The sequence below is a fragment of the Amphibalanus amphitrite genome, unplaced genomic scaffold (genome assembly GCF_019059575.1).
Source record: "Amphibalanus amphitrite isolate SeventyFive unplaced genomic scaffold, NRLGWU_Aamphi_draft 000097F_arrow, whole genome shotgun sequence".
NCBI lineage: Eukaryota > Metazoa > Arthropoda > Thecostraca > Balanomorpha > Balanidae > Amphibalanus > Amphibalanus amphitrite.
Window position 1 is genome coordinate 687,620 of NW_024881592.1, and position 20,802 is coordinate 708,421.

The window sequence follows — 20,802 nt, forward strand, 5'->3', positions numbered from 1 at the left end:
ACACATCCTCAACGCAAGACACCTTTTTCGGGACGAGAAATAGAATATCTTTGCCTAGGGTGATCGTTGGGCTGTAAAAGCTCCTGATTTATGCTCGTCTCAGCCCAAGCTACGGAACTGCTATTCCAGCTCAAAACCCATGTTAAAAAGTGAACTATTTCCTTTAAGCAAGGTAATATGTATCACTCAATATACCCTGATATGTATTACCTATCAACACATCTACATTCTTGAAGCTGGCGAATAATTAGTAGGTACGCTTCTATGTATGTACATACATAACCATGCGTGCATTGAATGAGCAGCAGCTCTTGCATGACACTGCCACCTGGTGCCGATTGAGAGCAACTACTAGTCGATAAGGCTCACCACGATGCCCTTGAGGCGCTGAGCAGCTTGGAAAGTGAACCTAGCTGTTGTATGATTTTAGGACTAAAGTACGTATCGCTAAAGTACGTAGGACAAAAGTACGTATGCAAATGTTCGTACGCAAATATACGTAGGCGCTAAAGTTCGTATGCCAAAAGTACGTACGCAAATGTTCGTACGTAAAAGTACGTATGCAAAAGTACGTAGTGCATAAAGTACGTATGTCAAAAGTACGTACGCAAATGTTCGTACGCAAAAGTAGGTACGTATGAAAAAGTACGTAGTGCATAAAGTACGTATGCCAAAAGTACGTACGCAAATGCTCGTACGCAAAAGTACGTATGCAAAAGTACGTAGTGTAAAAAGTACGTATGCCAAAAGTACGTACGCAAATGTTCGTACACTGAAAAAATAGTACACCTGGGTTACATTTTTACCACCCGTCATGCAAGATATTTCTATCCGGTTTACACCAGTTTTAGGAGTACTTATACTCTTTTCCTAAAAAAGTGAGTGCAAAATTACACCTGGGTGCATTACTATTCCATTATAGGAAAGAGAAGTGTACTTTCACTCTTTCATACATTGTACGCTCTGTTTCATAGGGTGCATAAATACTCCACTAAGAGTTATTTTCAACGAAGCGTAATTTGACACCAATTGTCTAGTGTAATTCTACTCCATGATTGGTAAGCAGAGTATTTTTAGAACATATTCAGAGTAAAATTTCTATCTGAGACATAAAAATATACCGGGCGTCAGGAACGTCTGAAATAAAGCGTACACTGAAAAAATAGTACACCTGGGTTACATTTTTACCACCCGTCATGCAAGATATTTCTATCCGGTTTACACCAGTTTTAGGAGTACTTATACTCTTTTCCTAAAAAAGTGAGTGCAAAATTACACCTGGGTGCATTACTATTCCATTATAGGAAAGAGAAGTGTACTTTCACTCTTTCATACATTGTACGCTCTGTTTCATAGGGTGCATAAATACTCCACTAAGAGTTATTTTCAACGAAGCGTAATTTGACACCAATTGTCTAGTGTAATTCTACTCCATGATTGGTAAGCAGAGTATTTTTAGAACATATTCAGAGTAAAATTTCTATCTGAGACATAAAAATATACCGGGCGTCAGGAACGTCTGAAATAAAGCGTAAAAGCAAACCAGCATGGCGGTGGGGTGGAGTGAAATTACTCTTTGAAAGTTGATTTTGCACCTATATTTGTAAATTTGCACTATAGGTAGCACGTGCACGCTGCACATGGTTTCCGGTTGCCGCCATTTTCTGGTGTTTCAGTTTGCGGTTGGTTCTCACTGCTGCAGTGTAAAACGGTGATTTTGCGAAGAGCAACAAGTCGAACTGCGAAGGTAAGTCAAAGTGTGGATATTGAGATTGAGATGTGGTGTTAATTCAAATTAGTGTATTGCTATTTAGGGAAAATGATCCAGGAACGCAGCTAAGTGAGGTGTTCAATCAGGGATTTGGCTTCTATTTTAGGTTTGCAGGCTTCAGCTTCTGCTCAAAATTGTCATCTGTGACATCACAAATCAGTCTTTCCCTATTTACCAGGCCACATTTCTGTCTAGTAAATTTATTTTTTAATCTATCACAATAATGCTTAACCCTCGCCCGCACATGCCATTTTCCCATCCTAGAACGCACATGGGGGGGGGGGTTGCCACCCCCCCCGCGCCATTTCGTTCCTGTTGGAGATAGAGCTTAGTAGTAAAGACCAAAAAGATTCTTTGGGAAGAGACGAATCCAATGATACCCAGTTTTACCTTCTCAGGTCAGTCATTGACCTTCCAAGTTCCAGGTCAGGTCAAACTAAAAAATGTTGCTGTTTTGGGTCACCGTTGGATATCAAGTGCGCTGCTTATCAGATACCGATGACGATGCTGTTTTCTGGTGCCAAGCCAGCTAGAACCTCTTTGTCACACTATCCAACCAGAATTTTGCTGCTGAGGTCATTTCAGGTCAAGTTAGGTCAAGGTCAATTATATGTGTTTGTATGTCTGTGTGTGTCTGTGTGTATACTGATGTGTGCACCGATTGTTTTTGGGTCCATATCACATGAAATCATGATCTGAGAAGCTTTTACCAAAAATGCAGTCAAAAAACTTCACAAAAAGTAAATTCAGCTTGCCTAAAACGCAATTATCTTAGATGACCTAGGTTGACCTTGACCCTGACCTTGACCCCTGTACATCGTCGAACAACATGTTCCATGATAGGTGGGAGGTAAGACTGGCAAAAAAGGCCGAAATCAGGGTGTCAAAAGCTCACAAGGCCCATGGCAAACGCAAGATGTTGAGAATTGGCCATTTGGGTCATGACATGACCTGAAAACAAAGTCATATCTCCAAAACCAAAAATCACAGAAACTTGAAATTTTCAGTGGACATCAAGAAAGGATAGACGAGCAGCTATACGAAAAATCAGCCTTCTAGCTATAAAAATGTTGAGTGCAGAGCAAAAAGACTGCCTGGGGGGTGGCAACCCCCCCCCCCCCCCATGTGCGGGCGAGGGTTAAACCACGTTTTAGGCATTTTTCAACGAACAAGTCCATCTAAATGGGACAAAATTAATAGAACATCCCAATTCCAAAATGGAGACTCTCACCACCAAATTGGGTTATATCGGCACCAGGAGACTTGTCCCACCAACTTTTCATGCATTTTTATTTTCGAAACCAGTTCGCAAGACATGTCGAATGTGTTGTGCGGTCAATCTAACTTTTCCAGTTTTCGAGTTACGGTTGCATTTATCCGGTAATGTCCGAAATAGTCAATTTTTGCCTGGGATTTCCTGTTAAGCGAAAAATGGTCGAGGCAACTTCATGAGTTGTGTTTATATATCACCGAGAGTATGGTTGTTCTGTATTAGCATGTCTTCTTTTACTTTTTGGCCTTCAAGCGTGGTATTCTCAATATCACAGTGCGATTTTCTTATCGTTGTATGTGTTTTTAAAGTTATGAATGTACGGGCTGCAGGCAGGATCATAGTTAGCAGGTGCCAAGTCCAACCTCCTGTTCCCCTCTTTTCAGCTATGGGAGGAACTGGCCCGGATAAGGGGCGTCGAAGAAGACGAGGCGCTGAAGAAGGAGGTAACTGAAGAGACGCGTCGGCTCTGCCAGGAGTTTGCCAGTCGACTGCTTCTAGGTCTTGATTCCAGACCGAACAGTGGTAAGTGTATAATCATTCCGTTATAGGAGCGTTCCAGGACAGATCACCAAGGCATGTACTTTAGGGTGGGGCGAAAAACACTTTTTGGAAAGTGCTAAGTACATCTAGTGAAAAACTTGGGCCATAGTTTCAAATGAACACATGCAAAATCTTAGCCGATCGGTCAAGCATAGACATGAGCGTATTTGCGATGGATGAAGATCTGCAAACGCTTTCAGGCGTTGCAGTCTCTAATGCTAAGGAGCCGTTGCGATTGGTGTGTAACACCGGAATAAAAGCGATTCGCGAGAAAAGACGAGATCAGTGGACTAATGATGGCGTATTTCATCAATAATGAATCCCACGGGCCGGCCCAGGGTCCCTTTATCATCAGCATGGATCCGGATCCTGGATCTACCGGATCCCTGGATACAGGATCCGGATGTCTACATATATCCTTATATTAGTTTTCAAAGTCAATGCATAGGCTAATTGTTCATCCGTGTATGCCGAATCCTGGATCCAGTGGATGCCGAAACCTGGATTCACTGGATCCCAGGATCCAGAATCCAGGTAGCTACATTCGTTCATTTGCTGTGTCATCAGTGATAATGGAGATAGAAATTTGCGGTCCATTCCATTCGAGTATCAAGGGAGAAGGTGTGCTAAAGCCGGTGCCGTCCACATATTATCTGACATGGATCATCAATGGCTCATAATGAAGAGAGACAGAGAGAATCGAGCCGCTGAAGCTACAGTCAGTTCTGATGGCTACAATAAGTGTCCAGCTACATGACGGCTCAGGGCTCACCCTGACGGTAGTGCTGAAGCGGCACGAAGAAAACAACCTGTTCAAGGACTAGACACAAGCGGAATCCAGTCAGCTTCAGACTGAAAACGTATTTCATTTCAAGCTGGTGTATCGAAGGCAGCTGAACAGCTGAACCGTGTCGTTTGTGCTACCGGAAGCCGAAAGGCATCACCGCGCTGTTGGTCATATCGGCGCAAAGCGGCATGAGGACAACCAGCAGCTGACAGCAAATCCCCGCCCAATTCGAGAGGCTGGAGGATCCGCTGATATTGGCGAATGAAGCTGCTCTCAGTATCGAGGGCAAACGTTTAGCCAACCTGTTCTGCGAGAATTCGTACTTGCAGGCAAATTTCTATCTGCCTTATCACTGATGACACAGCAAATGAACGAATGTAGCTACCTGGATTCTGGTCCTGGGATCCACTGGATCCAGGTTTCGGCATCCACTGGATCCAGGATTCGGCATCCATGGATGAACAATTAGCCTATGCATTGGCCATTGACTTTGAAAATATAATATAAGGATGTATGTAGACACCCGGATCCTGTATCCAGGGATTCGTTAGATCCAGGATCCGGATCCATGTTAATGATAAAGGGACCCTGGGTCGGCCCGTGGGATTCAGTATTGATGAAATACGCCATCATTAGTCCACTGATCTCGTCTTTTCTCGCGAATCGCTTTTATTCCGGTGTTACACACCAATCGCAACGGCTTCTTAGCATTAGAGACTGCAACGCCTGAAAGCGTTTGCAGACCTTCATTCATCGCAAATGCGCTCATGTCTAGGCTTGACCGATCGGCTTAAGATTTTGCATGTGTTCATTTGAAACTATGGCCCAAGTTTTTCACTAGTTATACCTTGCACTTTCCGAAAAAAGTGTTTTTCGCCCCACCCTAATGTACATACACCATGGCCCCTTCCAATTCGCTCAAATTTTGCACCTATGATGCCCTATATAGAACAAAAATTTTGACGTGGTTTTTAGCGCTCAGTCGCAAATGGAAAATGCCGATCGCTAAACGCTCGCGCTTGCGTTAAAGGGATATCTCGGAATAGGTTAACTGTTCCACGCCAGGTTATCCAGGAAAACGTTTTTAGTTATCCTCTGGATAGAAACTCCTCTTCCATCCTCCATTAAAACTTCTGCACCTTGGTGGATAGCGCAACGTTTAAAGTAGCATTGGAATCATCTATATTTCTCTCGCTTTTCACAGACGAAGAACTCATGTCGTTCCTCGCCCACGGCTGCGGCACCACGGTGGGGGAGCTGGCGGACCCCCGGAATGCGGTGAGATGCATTGAGGGTTCAGGATTGGAGGTTCAGGGAGCGGAACTCCCGCTTGATCAGGAGGCACCGCTGGCAGCTGTGGCCGCAGCAGCTGCGGCTCATGCGGTCTTCTACTGCCCATTCAGAGGGCCTTCCAAAACCCTGATGGAGGTCATCTATTATAGGGCGGTGAAAGGCAGGATTCCGCTCAGCAAGGCCGCGAAGACAGTGCTCGGTGTGGAAGTGTAGGAGTACAGTGTAGGAACGGTGTAGGAGTAGTTTCAGTGGATGTAGAGTTTAAACGTACATTCCCGAAAAAAAACAATATCCCAGGTGCTGGAACTCACCTTTCGTATTTAAACGCTCCATCGTTTACCAAACAAATCTCGATCGCGGAATGTGAGCCCATCACCTCGATCACGGAATGTTAGCTCCATCACCTGGAATATATATTTTTTTTCTTCTGGGAATATATCTTCAAATAAAGTGGTGAACGCGAGTGTGCGAAACAAACACGCCAGTGTAATCGAGCTCGCGACCTCCCTGCCGTGATGATCACTGGAACTGTTCGCGGGTAGCCATAGCCAGGGCCATACAAAAGTGGCCACAGCCAGGATACTTACGTGTATTGTGTTGTACCGTCAACCAGGGTAACTTTGAACGCCTTTTCAGCGGTGGCGCATTGCGGCCGGTCGAGACGAGATTTTATCTCCCAGTTGAGCAGCTCCTCTCAACATGAGATGCAAAATTCTGTCTCTGCCGGCCGCCAGGTGCCGCCACTGGAATGGCGTTCAGTTCAGTCACCTAGGCGTTCAAAGTGACCCCGGTTTACGGTACCTATTTTATTTTTATACGACTTCAGAGTCATCTTGTTTTACTCAAGTATGTTATATATCAGAATAATATTTATCGGAGTAACTTGAGTGATAGGTACATACTCGTATATATTCAAAAAAATATATGCAAATACAGGGGCGTAGGCAGGGGGGGGGCACTGGGCCATGCCCCCCCCCCCCCCCTTGGGCGCCGAAGGCGCCCTTTGCGATTGGAGGGCGCCGAAGGCGCCCTCCAATCGCAAATGCAATTGTGATATAATCGAATCGAAAAACAATCGCGACTGGAGGGCGCCCTCCAATCGCGAATGTGTTTACAGGGAAAATACGGATGAAAGGCGCCCTCGGAGGACGCCCATTCCAAATACGCCCTCCAAATACGGTTGGAGGGCTCCCTCGGGCGCCCTCCAACCACATGTGTAGGCTGTAGCTCTCTAAGCGTAACGGTGGTCGCCTATGTAAGCCGCTGTCCTGTAAATAAGCGCCCTCTCACCCGAAGGCGCCTTCCTGTAGGTCACCACCCTGCTACACATTGCCGCCCTTCTGCTGATCGGCGTCCTCATAATTATTGGCGCTCTTCTAACTATTGCGCCCTCATGTGAAATTTTGAAGGCCGCCTTTCTCCCTTTTGGCACCCTCTTGTTCAGTGCCGCCCTCCTACCTATTGGTTCCCTAGTCCTTCCTGTTGAATGCTAATCGGGGCCCTTCTCCTATTGGCGCCCTCGTGTTGATCGCCGCCCTCCTAACCACTGGCACCCTCCTGTTGATCACCGCCCTCCTATCTACTGGCACCTTCCTGTTGACCAGCGCCCTCCGCACAGACGCCGTCCTGTTCGTGTCATCCTCTTGAGCAAAGGCGCCCTCCTCACCATTGCCACCCCCATTTTAATCGTCACCCTTCCGCTCATTGGCGACTTGCAGTTGATGACCGCCCTCCCACCTATTGGCGACCTCTTGTTGATCGCCACCCTCCTATTGGTGCTCTCCTGTTCCTCGCCACCCTCTTACCTGGTGGCGCCCTCCTGTTGATTGTTGATCGGGGCCCTCCTACCTATTGGTGCCCTCCTGTTGATCGCTGCCCTTCTATCCATTGGCGCCCTCCTGCTGCTCGCCAACTTCCTACCTATCGGTGCCCTACTGTCGAAACTCGGGATGTTGATCGGGGCTCTTCTACCTATTAGCGCCCTCCTGTGGATCGCAGCCCTTCTACCTATTGGCAACATCCGTTGATCGCTGCCCTCCTATCATTTATTTACTCCTTTGGCATGTTCTTCAACTTAGTCGTTCTATTGCACATAGTTGATGTCTTGCCTGTGAAAACTGCCACAAATGAACGTGCATTCAGCACAATGAATGAAGTACCTATACCTACCAAAACTATCTACGCTCTACGATGCATAAAACACGTCTTTGGTCTTAACGGATTGATCCTACTTTACGTGCATCATGGCATCTATATGTATTACGATTAAGTATTGTCAACAGGTTCGGCCGCAACAGCAGGCATCTGAAGTTTCGGTGATTGAAACTGGTTATGTGGGTACACTGTATGCACCTGTGAGAAGGCTATGAAGGCTGGTCTGAGGTAATTTGGATGATGTTTACGCATCTCGCGCTCCGGTATCAATCCGATACGGTGATCTGGTGCGTAGATATGCCACCGCCAATAAACTTTTATACATCGACACCCATGAGCCAAGCTTTCTATACAGTTTGTGTGGCAGCGGCCCGACCAAACCTTAGGTATTTTTTATACCTTCAAATTTGGTAAAAGAGCGAGAGGAGCTTTGAACAGTGATCGTATAAAAGGCGTGCCTAAAAAGCGGAGGAAAAGGTTGTTTTCAAAAATTTCGCGCGCCTTCGGCGCAGCATTTCAAGACCACTTGACCTTTTGTGACCTGGAGTATAAAGAATACACACGATGCAAAATCAATGCAGCACGACCTATACGAGGTTACGCAAAAAAAAAAAACTGGTGGCATGGTAAAAAACGCCTCCCAACCCCCCCCCCCCCCCCCGTTGAGTGATTTTTTATCTCGCGACCGTATGGCGCCCTCCTTGGGTGAGGTGGCGCCCTCCAAACCCTTGGCCCCCCCTTCGCGATTTTCTAAATACGCCGCTGTGCAAATATTTCGACACACTTTGCGATAGTCTTTTTCGATGCAAATGGCACACAGTGCTAGTTTGTTAGGTACAACAAAAATCATCATTTTCCATGCGATCGATAGAGCCGGATCCTTCACTACGATTATTAAACTAATTTATCACATCAGCGAAAACACTATATGTACACTATTTACTACCATATCTAAGTTTAAGTACCTGGACATGGACCTGGACAAGTACCTGTGACTGGAGTCACAGGTATATAAATTTAGATGTGGTAATAGTAAATAGTGTAGTTTTCGCTGATGTGATAAATTAGTTTAATAATCGTAGTGAAGGATCCGGCTCTATCGATCGCATGGGAAAATGATGATTTTTGTTGTGCCTAACAAACTAGCACTGTGTGCCATTTGCATTGAAAAAGACTACCGCAAAGTGTGTCGAAATATTTGCATGTATTTTTTTTTTTTTTTTGAACATATATGTACCTATCACTCAAGTTACTCCGATGAATATTATTCTGACATTTTATTTTTGTTGAATATGCTATCGAAGCATCATATCGCAGCATATCATAGAAACACAGACGGCATATGAGTCCGTTTCAGTCCGTTGCAATGGTTGTGATAACGCACGTACATACCTTCAGGAGTTTACATGCACCATGTGATAAAGCTCAGAATAAACGGTCTTTCATTGAACTTGTTTCCTTTGCAACTCGATAAAAATCACGCGCAGAGTCTTCATATAGAATAGTATTCAATTTGTCGATCGTGCCGCCGTGCACTCACCTGCACTGCGCTTTATCACTTGTATCTGCTTGAATGACGTTTGTATAATATTTCAGGGGCTGTGAATTCTGTAATGCATGGTATGCAGTTGCACATCCCGAAGGCCTGGAGGGGATTATGAGCGCATCTTTTGGATGTCCTGACTGGTCCATTCCAAAGGATGCGCTCTGCCCCTCCATGCAGGATGATGCGACTGCAATACCTATTTCACATCCCCTGTTATTTTTGCACCAAGAGTGTAAAAAATAATTTGGATATAAATACACCGTAGTGTAAATTTACTCTCACATGCTAAATTTATTATATTGCTTATGTGCTATTTTCACACCTTTTGGGCTGGTGTAGTTTTTGGGCACGGTGCAATTTTACTCCAAACGGGGTGTATTTTGACGATAATTAGGTTACTATTTATATCATGGGTAGTAAAATTACTCTTCCACTGGTGCAAGTTATGGTTGCTATTTTTACCACGGGTGGTAAAATTATTCTTCGAAAAGAGAAAGAAATTACACCAGAACTTTGGAGTAAATCTACGGTGCCAAAAAATCCAATATTTTCTGGTGAGTTTTTACTCCGGCGTAAGTTTACTCGAGTTTTTACGCCGGAGTAAAAACTTACCAGAAAATATTGGATTTTTTGGCACCGTAGATTTACTCCAAAGTTCTGGTGTAATTTTTTTTCAGTGTACGCAAAAGTTCGTATGCAAAAGTACGTAGTGTATAAAGTACGTATGCCAAAATTACGTACGCAAATGTTCGTACGCAAAAGTACGTTTGCAAAAGTACGTAGTGTATAAAGTACGTATGCCAAAAGTACGTACGCAAATGTTCGTACGCAAAAGTTCGTATGAAAAGGACGTAGTGTAAAAAGTACGTATGCCAAAAGTACGTACGGTTCGTATGCCAAAGCACGTAGTGTATAAGTACGTATGCTAGAAGTAGGGTATAGTAGTGTAAGTTGAGCCACTTTTTCTTTATTGCTGCCCTCTTGCCATACTATAGGGAACTCATGATAAATTCATATAGGTACCAAACAAGATATCTTGGCTCGCTACGCGTCGCGTTGGCCATAAAGTGATTAAGGAGAAAATTTGGGACCGATTGGTGTTCGTTACGTGTTGTTCGGACGTCTAGAAGCGTAGCTATTCGCGAAAAACTTATGAGAAAATTTGGAACCGATTGGTGTTCGTCCCGTGTTGATCGGACGTCTAGAAGCGTAGATATTCGCGAAAAACTTGTTGAACTTGCCAAAATACCTGCCAGCTTGCTGTATCACCTGCTACTTGCTAATGTACTGAAAACTTGCTAATTTACTTGGTATTTACATGCCTAAATACCGTGAAAAGCTTGTGACGCGTATCCTGGGGCTTGATTGTATCAATTGTTCACCTGCCAGCTTGCTGTATCACCTGCTACTTGCTAATGTACTGAAAACTTGCTAATTTTCTTGGTATTTATATGCCTAAATACCGTGAAAATCTTACAATCTTAATTTACCTATTCCCAATGTTCCCTTTCCTGGGGCTTGATTGTATCAATTGTTCACCTGCCAGCTTGCTGTATCACCTGCTACTTGCTAATGTACCTACTGAAAACTTGCTAATTTTCTTGGTATTTACATGCCTAAATAACGTGAAAATCTTTTAGCTGTAACTTACCTATTCCTAATTTCTCCTTTATTAACCACTTACAACGACATGAATTTGTTCCTAGTATGCCTTGTAACAAATGCTCATTAAATAAAGAATAAGAAAGGTATTACACATTGATCAACTTACCCCATGGGTGGGGTACGTACTTTATACCCTACGTACATTTGCTATACGTACTTTTGTCCGTGACGTACTTGGTCCACACGTAGGGTAGACCGGGGCAAGTCGCCCCGCCGAGGTAAAACGCCTGGCGGCCTCACCGATATCTCTCGGAACTGACTGGGGAAAGGTCCTCTCTTCTGTTCAAACGTGCACTATATGATCATTCTGGAAAGAAATTGTGATAACTCTCTGAGAGATATAGCCAAAAATGTGTTGTTTTTTTAGTGATTTTTATGTTTGGTCATCTGATTATGCATCCTCGCGTTCTTTTGTAGTCCACATCAGGTTAAAGGGATTATCAGGGTTTAAAAATTGAAAGGAATCGGCATAAATTTCCAATCAATGAACTCCCCAGACTCTGCCGATTCTAAATATATGCATAAAATGTAAATCGGTACCAAAATTTGCGAGATATAGCCGTTTCAAAATTGACAAAATTGTACTTACTCACGCAAAACAAGTACTTGGGCGGCCAAGTTGGCCCATCACTAAAATGTAAACAAAGAGCAGCCTTGGGGAATTTCGCCAAGGCCGCCGCACCGCACTGTCGATTTCCACAAGACGGGCCTTGTCTGTTTTGTTTTTGTCTGTTGTTTTTAGGGCCTTGCAACAAGATTTCAGTGCTTGGCATTGAATTTGGATATGAACAAATTGAAGATTTGCTTTTCAATAAGACAGCAAGAGTTTCAACATTGCCAAAGTTATTATTTTGATTTGGGTGTGATTTGAATAGCTTGAGCTTGTTTGCTGATCATCAAATCTTGATTAATATCATTTAAATGTCAACAATTTTCAAGGGTAAATTTGAGTGTTTTATTTCAATAAATTGAAATGTAAGTGCATCAGGCACAAGAGCTAAGTTTCAATCTGATTATTTTGTCAAGAGTGGTCAATCTAATGTAACGTCTTGCGAGAAAGCTTACCTAAGTGACTGAAGAAAGCGCTACCTACAGTTTTTCAAGATCTATGTTGATCTGTTTTTTCGAACAACAGGTTGTACAACATGATGTTGTGACATGACCTCTGTGTCCTGTACGTCTCCCCTGCTGCTGCAGCAGAGCCCCGGCTTCAACTATAGTTTGTTATGGGTGGGCTCTCCGTGAACGTCTTGGTGCGTTTCTACATATTGCTGCTGTGAAAGGACGGTACATGAAAAAATATGTAACTTGTATGTTTTTTATTGCCCTGGTACCTACTTAATGTATATTTTTGTTGTTTATGAGTGATAAATGAATATATTTTGAGGAAAATTGAGGCATTTCAGTTTTAGTTTGTGGAACAGAACAGAAGAAGCTGCTGAGTGCGGATCATGCTTCAATTGAGAGAATCATCCTCAGTTATCTACATATAGGCATGCTTTGTAAGCTCCTTGCATTTTGCCAGCTTCTACTTGCTAGTCAAAGTTGTAAGAAGGGTTAGGGAGAACAATTGGTACACATGCCACCATGTGCAATCACCAAACGAATGAACGTGAGGGCCAAGTCCTTCACACAGCATGGATGCTTATAGGTACTGCACTAATGTATAATGTTCATTATGTTCATATTAGCAACTCACCCAGGCAGCCTGCCTTGTGGTATTTCTGAGTTTAAGATTTTGTAAGACTCACACTAATCATAAGGTAAATTATATTGATATGTATGGATGAACAATGTGCAAAGGGGTCGCACGTGCCTGCTCAGTGCTCAGCCATGGATGCACGTGCCTTCTCAACAATGGGCGTGCTTGCAGACATCCCCATGGACGAACAATGTGCAAAGGGGGGGGGCGTGCCTCCGCGGCCGCCTGTTGGCTCAGCCGCTGCTGCTGCTTGGCGCCGCTGCTGAGCGCTGCCGGAGACGCTGCTCGCTGCCGGAGCTGCCGGAACAGTCACCGGAGCTGCCGCCCGCTGCCGGAGCTGCGGGAGCCGGGCCCGCCGCTCATCTGTCAGGACCGCCGACGGCAGCACGCCCGTCTGTCAGGGCCTGTCAGTGCCGGCAGTGGACGCGCGCGGGTGCGGGCCGGGTACGGACGCGCGCGGGTGCGCGCCAGGTACGGGTGTGCGCCGGCTATGGACGCGCGCGCGCTTGCGTGCCGACGATGGGCGCGCGCGCGTGTATGCCGACCATGGCTGCCGCCCGCTGCCGGAGCTGCGGGAGCTGGGCCCGCCGCTCATCTGTCAGGACCGCCGACGGCAGCACGCCCGTCTGTCAGGGTCTGTCAGTGCCGGCAGTGGACGCGCGCGGGTGCGGGCCGGGTACGGACGCGCGCGGGTGCGCGCCGGTACGTGCCGGGTACGAACTCGCTTGGGTGCGCCCCGGCTGTGGACGCGCGCGGGTGCGCGCCGGGTACGGACGCGGCGTGCTCGCCGGGTAAGGACGCGGCGCGCGCTTGCGTGCCGACGATGGGCGCGCGCGCGTGCATGCCGGCCATGGCCGCGCGCGTGCGCCCCAGCCATGGACGCGCGCTAATGCGCGCCGGCGATGGGCACGCACGTGCCTGCTCGGCAATGGATGAGCGACGAGCGTGCCTTCTCGGAAATGAGTATACATGCAGACATTTCATGGATGAACGCTTTCAATATGTTCAATGTGTTGAGACGGATCTGAGTAAACTGGAGAGAAACTAGGATAGTTTTAGTCCTGCTCAACTAGTTCTGCCAATAAGTACAAACACCACCTTGCTGCCAACTGCTTACCAAATACCGCATCTGTTGTACCCTTGCATGATGCATATGTACATACAGAAAAAAATACAGTCTGTTGAAATCTGAAAACATACACTGCTGAGCACTGTGGATGAATCTGTATGAACCCTGTGGCTCAGCGAAACCTTCTGGCCCAGGTTATAATTGACAGTGAATTAGGAATCAATCCTTGCGAAGAGAAAATAGATCATTGTGCTTTAGATGAGCATAATGAAGAAGCGTTCCTGAAGTTGAGTTAGTGACTTTCCATCATCCATGCCAGATGGCCAAAACACACCATTTCAATACTGTCCCAAAAATATATTTCAAAACACTTATTGCATGGCTATACACACCAGCTTACTCAGTCACCACACTCAAACCAAGGCCATATAAGGGTAGTAGTATAGCAGGCGTCACACTTGTTTTTTTGCAACCATGAACGAACGAAGAGAGGCGCTGTAGGTTAGGTTTGGTTTGGTAACGTTTGGTGAGAAAGCATCTCTGGGTATAGCGCATCTCCTTGGTTGCAAAAAGAAGTGTGACGCCTGCTTTATGACTACCCATATAAGTAGACTCAAACACAGTCTACTGATACAAACGTCACTGGTCTCAAGTCTGCGCTCAATGCACCAGATGTACACTACTCACAATACGTCAGGACTCAACGTCAGCCACCAATTTTCTACATCAAAATTCACATCAGGTTTTCAAAGTAACAATGTATGTGCCACTTCTGTACTTTGTGCTACAAACACAGAATAAATGATATCAGTCAGCAATGCATTGCTCATTGTCAGCCAAAGTCTGCAAAGTCAGTCCGCAGGCTTTGCAAGTAAGTGCAAAGTCTGCGGAGATCAGTTGCTTTACACACGACCAATATATGCTGCAATGTGCTCAAAACATGCCTATACACCAACAACAAAGCACAACCATGAAGCACCACTGATAACACTTAACCTCAAAGCACACAACATGATAATTTATTTATTTTGAGTACCTACAGAAACAGAATGTCTCAAGGCCACTCGTGCTCACTCCGAAATCTGCCAGTCGCTCAGCCTTGAACATTGACATTATTTCATCTGAAATCTATTTTCTTCACTTGATCAAAGTTGATCTGCGTCAAACATCTTACAACGGATGTCTCGAATTATTGGTAACGTTCAGCACTTAGCATTAAAAATGATACGGGTAACTTTGATTCAACACTAGTTCCATCCAAGCTTCTTCATTGCTTGAGCTATATCACTTTCAAGTTTAATTACTTGAACTAAGACATTCTTGAATTACACTCGGGATGAGCTTAGTTTGAACGCACACAACACAATTTTTTAATTTGAATTATTTTGATAACCCACAGGATAACTAGAATGAGAAGCTGAGAAGAATGAGAAGAAGGTTGTGTTCGTTGTGTTACGGACCTATGCTATATTTCCCTATTTTGTCTTGGGAAAATATAATGGAGCATGTAATCCATTATATTTTCCCTAGATCCATTATATTTTCCCTAGATCCATTATATTTTCCCTAGAAATATTTAGAAAAGTCTCCGCTAGTGTAAACCCTATGGGCGTTTAGAGATGGACCACCAAGTACTCGCAAGTTTACGCGGCTGGCAGCCGCGAAAACTTTGGAGGCCCACCATTGGAAAATTAGGCAATTTTGAGACGAATGACTTTGGATTGGGGCTTCAGTCACCTTCTTCTACACGTTTCACTGAGTAAGTCCGAAATTTTGGAAAAAAACCCTGATAATACCTTTAACGACTTTTATGTATTTTGAACAACTATTGTCTAACGCTTATAATGCCGGGTTGGTTCGTGTTAAATTATGTCTTGCTGGAGCGCAAGGCGCTGTTCGCTGACCGAACTACATGATGGGGTAAAACGCCCCAGTAGGTCGCGGGGCAAAAAGCCCCATGGCCCATGGGGCGTTTTACCTCATGTGTTGTTCGGACTACCCACTTCCTAATGTTCGGTAGCTGGCGAACAGCAAGTTTCTATGCATTTATATATATGTATTTTTCTCAACAACTGTATGGCAAAGGAAGTGTATTGTTAACTGATTTGCATTGCAATAATTTATTATTTGGCCTTATGAGGCACGTGAAAAACCTGCTCATACAATAGTGTCATAGCTGAACACCTGATAGGATGGAAGGTGCTAACTTCAGTGCCGTGCCTCCAGCGGTCTAACGGATCTCTCATATAAGATTTAGCCAACTACCATGTTTAATCTTTAAGCTAGACTCTAGAGTATGGGGCTTCTTGCCTCAGGCCGTGGGGCGTTTTGCCCTGGGGTTGGGGCAAAATGTCCCATTTGCAGTTGCTTCACAAATCACTTCCTAGCTGGGAGTCCGATCATAAGTGAATGAATTTGAGGGGTGGAATTTAAAGTAAAATGTCCAAAGAATACATTGAGCACAAATTTGGCCTTCCAGGTGATGTAGCACAAAATTTAGGTCGGCCTGGTAGGCCTATGCAGCAAAATAGATTATCTGGGGCGTCTTGCCCAAGGTCTTTACCTTGCGTCTTTATCCTTCATTATACCCTACGTACATTTGCTATATGTACTTTTGTACGTGACGTACTTTTGTCCATACGTTTACGTACTTTATACCCTTACGTACTTCTGCCATACGTAGGTACTTTTGTCTGTGACGTACTTTTGTCCATACGTACTTTTTACCCTACGTACATTAGCTATACGTACTTTTGTCCGTGACGTACTTTTGTCCATACGTACTTTATACCCTACGTACTTCTGCGATACGTACTTTTGTCCCTGACGTACTTTTGTCCATACGTACTTTTTACCCTACGTACATTAGCTATACGTACTTTTGTCCCTGACGTACTTTTGTCCATACGTACTTTATACTGTACGTACTTCTGCGATACGTACTTTTGTCCCTGACGTACTTTTGTCCATACGTACTTTATACTGTACGTACTTCTGCGATACGTACTTTTGTCCCTGACGTACTTTTGTCCATACGTACTTTATACTGTACGTACTTCTGCGATACGTACTTAAATCCTACGTACTTTTGCTTACGTACTTTTGTCCTACGTACTTTAGCGATACGTACTTTTGTCCGTAACCCCTGTTGTATATGTACTACTGCCACCTAGCAGGAATTCATGAAGCAGCGCTTATAAGGAACTTCTATAGATGACGTGGTGTCATCAGATTTGCCTTCATTTATCAGTGAGAGCTATCGCATGGGCTGAGAGAACAAAAGATGTATCGCTCAGCTCAAGTATGTAATACAAAAGTAGGCACGGTAACCCTCACCCGTATAGGCGTTTCCCCAAACATTGTTTAGTTTTCGTTTTATTGTCGAATAAACTCAATTTTTGTCGACATCTCGCCTCGGGCGCTACGGTTGTGAGGGGGGAGGCAGTTGCCCCAAATGCCTTTTGCCTACCACCACCCCTCCCCTGGATTCACCAGTGGGCAGTGACTGTTTCGTGAGCATATTAAAGCATGAGTCTTACATTTTTAATAGCATTATTTTTTACTTCTATCCGTTTTTTCGGCTGCGTACCGTAGGTACATACCTACCCACTCAACCAAAATTTTGTCGTCACTAACAGAAGATGAGTCTTCAAAATCACTATGAAAATAAGTTTTAACATACTTCATGCACACTATGTCCAAATAAGCCGTCAACGTCCGAAGAGAGTCCTCGAACCAATACCTCATTCACACTAAGAGGTGTCTCTGAATGATCAGTTTGGGCCAGTGGCGGCGGAACACCTTCAATTAGGTAGGGGGGGGGGGGCACTGCCGACTTTTGGTCCCATTGGCCCATTCTTGTCATGCAATGCCCATGGGCTAATGTTAAAATACAAAAATCAAAGGGGGCACGTTGCCCCAGTGCCCCGCCGTTCCGCCGCCTATGGTTTGGGCTGCACGCCTGCACGTGTGCCCGTTATGTTTAAAGGGACCCTCCCACCTTCAAAAAAGTTTATGAATTGGCATGAAAGTGATGTCGCTCGGTTCAGAAAGAGCGAAAACGAATATCTACCAAATTTCACCGAAAAATATTCACCGATTTTCAAGATATTAGACTTGAATCTATGACCGGTTTCCACCGGCGGTATATTGAGCAAACAGTGAACATGATGAGGTGCAAGTTCATATACAGGTGGCGCTACTGGCGGGCAGGGAATAGGAACAGGAATAGGAACTTTTACTTTTGTTTACTTTTTGGGATCTCCGCTGTTCCTATAAGCGATTTTATTTGGAAGCAATATTTTGGCAGCTGAAAGTGCGGCACTTGTTGCGCGCAAAGCAGCATATACTGCACCGCGTGCTACAAAACGTTTTAGTCAAACATTTAAAAATCGTTAGATATCTGCGCTGACGTCACACATTCAGAGGGGTATTCCTATGCATTAGCCCTCTGAATTCAAAATGCTGCAATTTTGAAATTCAATATTTCCGATTTAAGGCATTTCTCGATGTTGTGAGTGCCGAAACCGGTACTTGTGAGCCAGGGACCCCATTTTGGCTATCTCAACTCAAATCTAATGTTAAGGTGGGAGGGTCCCTTTAATGTTGATTACCCCAACTTCGCTTCCACTCCGAGCTCTACAGACCACGTTCATGAATCTTCAAGAAGTATCCTAATTTGAACCTGAGCCCCGAAGTTCGAATTACTCCGATCACCGATGTGTTGTAAAACTATCATACCTGCGGTGGAGCAACTAAAGACCTGGCTACACTATGCGTTTTCTGCGTGCGTTTTTTGCGTGTTTGCGGGTTTTGCGTAATATTGTTCTAGAAAAAAGGTTATTATTAATTAAACTTCTTAAATAAGTATACACAAGAACAAGTTGATAAAACGTTAATGTTAATTAAAAGTTTATATGAAAAACATATAACAAAAACGAAATGTCGTTTCTTTCTAGAACGATATTCCACAAATCACGCAAACTCGCAAAAAACGCACGCAGAAAACACATAGTGTAGCCACTGCAGTCTGCATAACGCTTACAGTTTACACTTGGTTTACACTCCAACTCCAAGTCAAATGCATGAAGTTACACCGGTTACACCGGCCTGGCCGTGTATACGGATCCAGTTGTGTACTGCATTCTGATTGGTCGCAGGAGCCGGCGTGGCTCTACCAAGCGCTCTGATTGGCTGCCGGTGGCTGTAGCAGAAGACCGGCTGGACGCCACGCTAGTTGCGAGTCGGTAGTGAAAGTGTGGGGTGTCGCTCCGCGTCGCTGGAATTCACCGCTCAGGTAAGCCATCTGCCGCCCCTCCCACCCTCTCTCTCTCCTACCGATACTCTCTCCCCAGTGGCCAGAGAGAGTGGTGCACTGACCCCTCCCTCTGCCGGCGCTGGGGGGCGAACCGCCACGTGTCTGTCTCCCGACCAGTTGATCGAACCCCCCCCCCCCCCCCCGCGGCGGTTTTCCTGGTACCCCATCGCCACCCGACTCCGGAATACATCCATCAGAGACCTGTCGACCCAGAGAGATGCAGCAGCGTCGTTCCGCGCCACCGACTGCGGCCATGACGCCGAGTAGCGGTCCCTGCCGGCCCGGCCAGGTCCGGTTCGCTCCAGGCAGCCCAGCTCTGCCGCCCGCCGCCCGCGGCCCGGCAGGCCGGTCGATCGATTCAACTCCAGGCCGGCGCGGCGGCTGGGGCAGTGGCCTACCGCTCATCATGTGCGCTGGGCATGTCTTCTGGGCCGCCATAAAAATTAGGGGCGAAGTTTCCCCGGTGGATTACCGTGGAATGCTTCCAGTCTGGCGTTGAGACGTCGCAATCGAGACTGAAGTTTTCGACGCTATTAATGGCTGCAATGCCTTCATCGACTTTAACTTGAAGTTACATGGCTACCGAAAACTGCCGCAGCCTCTCTCCTGTTCTTCCAAGTCCCATATCCTTCGCCCTGGTGGGGGGGGCCATTTTGGCCCCCCCCCCTGTGGTTTTTCAGCGATAACTCAGAAACCACTTGAGTTAGCGCCCTGAAACTTTGTATAGCTGTTTATTCAACATTTTTACATCATGTCCTTTTTTGGGGGGTTCGGGTCAGGTCAGGTCAGGTCACAAGGTCACCAAAACTGACACCACCTCTAAAAAAGTTCAAAGCTCTCTCAAAGGCACAGCTTTTATCCGATCGATGTAAAATTTACAGTACTTGAAGATGTCACCCAGCTCTACAAAATGGCTATCTCGGATTTTTTATAAATGTGACCTAAGGTCAGGTCAGGTCATCGCTGCTCCCCATTATAAGTCAATGGGAGAATCGAAAAGTAGTTGTTTTTCAGCTAAATCGGGCGTGATTGTTCCTATATTTCGTTATTGAAGTGTCCTGGGTCAGCAAATCACAGCCCATGTGAAACCATTTGCTTGTGACCTCGCTGAGGTCACGCTAGGTCATCTCCCTGGTGACCAGAGGTCACCAGCGGTTTTTCTGCACTTACTTGTTATTGAATAGAGATAGAGACTCCGTTCGACGTTTATCGTGTTTGTCTCGTCAATGCGGATCGAATGATATGCAGCATGACCTATTTCGGTAAGGTCATGACCTTGACCTGAGGTCAAATTTTCAAAATGACCTTTCGAGGTCAAACTATATATCATTCGACGCGTCTCGACGAGCCAAGCACGATGGTGCATGAATCGTTTCTCTATTTTCTCGTGAATGCATGCTATAGTTAAAAACATTTTCAACGAAATTTGCCAAGTTGACCTTGCATGACCTCTGTAGGCCAAACCGTTGAGCTGAGGTCAAATCTGACGAACCTTGGCGAAAGAGCTTGAAAAGAGCTATCGATTGCTTTTTTCCGCGGCTCTCTAGCTCTTCTAGTTTCCGAGCTACAGCGGAATATGTCCGGCAACACCGAAAACACTGAAATTTGACCTATGATGACCTCTAGCGACCTCAATATTGACCTTAGCGAAAAAATGACCGAAATACTTTCGAACGTACTTGTTA

General features: G+C 45.3%; 1 protein-coding gene and 1 long non-coding RNA gene across 3 annotated transcripts in view; both read left to right on the forward strand.

Annotated features, from left to right (window-relative positions):
• Positions 1-1,480: 1,480 nt before the first annotated feature.
• On the forward strand, positions 1,481-5,854 carry LOC122380403. The gene is made up of 3 exons (XR_006256320.1): positions 1,481-1,747; positions 3,428-3,566; positions 5,576-5,854. It is a non-coding gene; the product is annotated as an uncharacterized LOC122380403 (long non-coding RNA).
• A 13,151-nt stretch (positions 5,855-19,005) lies between these two features.
• LOC122380377 (protein singed-like) overlaps positions 19,006-20,802 on the forward strand; it is a 53,376-nt gene continuing 51,579 nt past the window's right edge. The window contains exon 1 of one of the 2 annotated variants that reach the window (XM_043363479.1): positions 19,006-19,096. The gene's annotated coding sequence lies outside the window, so the exon portion shown is untranslated. The remainder of the gene's footprint in view (positions 19,097-20,802) is intronic. The other variant, XM_043363476.1, reaches the window with a different exon arrangement.